We start from the raw sequence: 3,172 nt of genomic DNA on the forward strand, positions 1-3,172 counted from the left end.
ATATATATATATATATATATATATATATATATATATATACTTAGATATTTTATTCTGACAGCTTTTCTTGTGTTACTAATTATAGTTATTAGTAATACAGTATGAGATCAAACTACTAACAGCTTTAATATATACTAACCTTTAATTTTAGGAATTAGTGATTTCTGTTTATCATTTAGAAAGTTTAATATAAAACTGGATTCAGTTGAAAGCAAAATTCTGAATGGATTTGTATGAGATTTGTAGGGAGATTTTTGCATGATTTATAAATTAATTTTAGTTCATTGTTCAAAATATCTTCTTTCTATGATAGATAGATATGTTCAGTAAAAAATAATCATTGGATTGAGATTGGTAACATATGAGACAAAATGCTGTGCAGTATTTAGTTTTGTCCCTTAGCTTTCTGAGTTCAAATCCCACAAAGGTCAGCTGGTGCCACTTTGGTGTGCAGTTTACTTGGCCGTTTACATTTCAGTGTGCAGTCTAACCCTAAACCCTAAATCCTAATACTAAACTTTAAACTTAAACCCTAATCCCTAACACTGACCCTAACCCTAACCCTATCACTAATCCAGAACAGTTCATTTCACAGCATAGGCTATAAATACTGCACATGCTAAAATAGCAAGGGTCAGCTTTACTGTTTATGTTCCCATGGCTGATGAAATAAATTCCAGTTAATTACTAGGACTGATCTAATTGATAAGAAGCCTTCTTCCAAATATGATGTCATGTGATGTGTTACAAATCAAAAGATACAGCACAAATGATGCCAGTCTCTACTTACATCTGCTTTGACAACATATCATCCTAATTGTGTAGGAGCCACTTGAACACCAAATATAACTGAAATAACGTTAATAGAACAATCCTCTTCAAAGCAAGTAGCACCACTTGAGAAGTGCTTTGACACCTCTTCACCACCACCAAAAAAGCATGGCAGATTTCAAGTGTCACCAATAAAAATGCCATTTGTTGATGGACAGCTTCCATCTCCAAAAATGGCAGGCATGGAAAGTTTTCTTAAGAAATTTGCTTTTCCAACTGTACAGTTTTGAGTTGAGTTCTACTGTGTTGCATCTTGGATGTCTTTTGCTCTGTAATTCAACCAAAGCCTTGTGTGTGGATTTGGCAGAGAGAAACTGAGAGAAGCTTGTCATGTGCATATATGTGTGTGTAAATATATATATTTATGTGTATGCATGTGTATGTTTGTGTGTGAGTGTGTATATATTTGTGTCTCCTTACCTTGATACTGCATGACTGATTTAGTGAATGTCATTCCTTTTCAATATTCTACAAAAACATGTTTGTCCTTGCTTGGAAACAGGTAAGGGTTGGTTACAGGAAGGGCATCCAGCCACAGAAAATCTACTGCCACAAATTCCATCTGAGCCCTGCAAATAAAAAATTGGATAGGAAAACGACAGCAACGATGATGATGATGATGATGGTGGTGGTGGTGGTCTTTATTGACTACTAAGCGACATACTATAGAAGAATGCTTAATGCATCACCTCAGTCTAACCTCACAACCTGGTCCTTCGGTGACCTTGGCAAAGTCAACTCTGTTGCAAGCCTTCATGCCAGATCCTCAGTCTAAGGAAAGTTTCTTCCTTTCATCCCACCAGCCTTTCAAGGTCTAGATAAAGGGCATGGGTACTGCCCTTCCTACTCTTATAAACATTAAAAGAAAAAACATTTAAAAAACTCCAGATTCAGCTCCACATATCACCTGCATGGGAAGACATTTTTGCAGAGAATCAAATGACATGAAGGAAAGATTTTCTCCACAATTACATTTTAAACTATGAATAAAGAAATGTTAACCTTAAGATCAAAACAGTAAATGCCAGACTAACCAAAGCCTTAGGTTAGTGAAATTGAATCTTTGTTAAATCACACTTTACCATTTTCAGAAAGCAAAGATTTCTTTCACTTTATTTTCATATCTTTTTCTTTAAGACAATAGCAATCATGATTCTTTTGGGATGATCTTTGAGACTGACGGAGGAGAATCTTGTTATTCTCAACCTGGAGAGGATTTGGACTTAGCCAATGTGTCTTCTTTTTGCAGGAAGATAGATTTGGCTTCTGTTTCTAGCAGGTTGAGCAACTATAAAGAAGCTCATGCTTTTTTTTTTTTTTTTTTTTTTTTTTGTAGTTGTTTATTCATCCTCATCCTTGTTTCTGCATCTACTTTTCCATGTTTGCATAAGCGAGACAGAATTCATTGAGGGCAGATTTTCTATGACCAAATACCCTTAGCTGCCCTTCTTGCAACTAACCTTCACCTGTTTTCAAGCAAGGTAATACTTCTTTAAAGCCAGATATATTTATACAGATGGTCGCAAACAAAGGATACTACTAGTGTGGCTATGATGCTCACAATTATGTCAAGACAAAAACACATATATGTACAATGGGATTCTTTCAGTTTCTGTCTACCAAATTCACTCACAAGGATGTGGTTGGGTACATAACTTCTTAACCACATAGCCTTGCCCACATTTTGCGTGAGATCATAACCCTTTTGTGGTTATTTTCCATCATAAAACTATTGGAAGTAATCCAGCACACTTTTTTATTATTAAATATGTACCAGCATTCTTTTATAATTAAACTAGTATTCTTGTGTTGTCAAAAATGACAATCAGGTTATTTATTTTTGCATTTGTTTTACTATTCTGGTATGGGTTAGACATAAATAGAGAAATTGTCTGACAGCCAGATATCCCTGTAGTCACTAAACTTTACTTGTTTTTGAGGTCAGGGGTCTTTTATTTCACATGTCTTTGTAGGTACAAATCCAATGAATGATTTGTTGACAAGAAGTAACTGTTTGTTGTTCATGGTCTTTGGAGAATATGTTAATGAACAATACGCATACACATTCATATGCATGTATGCATATACATACATACATCGTCATCATCATCATTTAGCATCCATTTGTCCATGCTGACATGAGTTGGACGGAATAAAAACAATAATCCTGGATGGAATTTATAAACATTCTACATGCATTAAAATGTTTATAAATTCCATCCAAGATTATAGGATTATTGTTTTTATTACTATATATACACACACACACACACACACACATATATATATATATATATATATATATATATATATATATATATATCATCATCATCATTGTTTA

At 34.0% G+C, this 3,172-nt stretch overlaps 1 protein-coding gene and 1 long non-coding RNA gene across 13 annotated transcripts in view; one reads left to right on the forward strand and one right to left on the reverse strand.

The window, feature by feature from the left end:
• LOC106878525 (GRAM domain-containing protein 4) overlaps positions 1–3,172 on the forward strand; it is a 176,116-nt gene that overhangs the window by 148,820 nt on the left and 24,124 nt on the right. The window lies entirely within an intron of this gene.
• The window catches only part of LOC106877906 (uncharacterized), a 158,894-nt gene that overhangs the window by 115,768 nt on the left and 39,954 nt on the right, over positions 1–3,172 (reverse strand). For all 8 annotated transcript variants that reach the window (XR_008265247.1, XR_008265245.1, XR_008265241.1 and 5 more), the window contains exon 5: positions 1,252–1,400. This is a non-coding gene — a long non-coding RNA (uncharacterized LOC106877906). The remainder of the gene's footprint in view (positions 1–1,251; positions 1,401–3,172) is intronic.

Source organism: Octopus bimaculoides, chromosome 11 (assembly GCF_001194135.2).
Source record: "Octopus bimaculoides isolate UCB-OBI-ISO-001 chromosome 11, ASM119413v2, whole genome shotgun sequence".
NCBI lineage: Eukaryota > Metazoa > Mollusca > Cephalopoda > Octopoda > Octopodidae > Octopus > Octopus bimaculoides.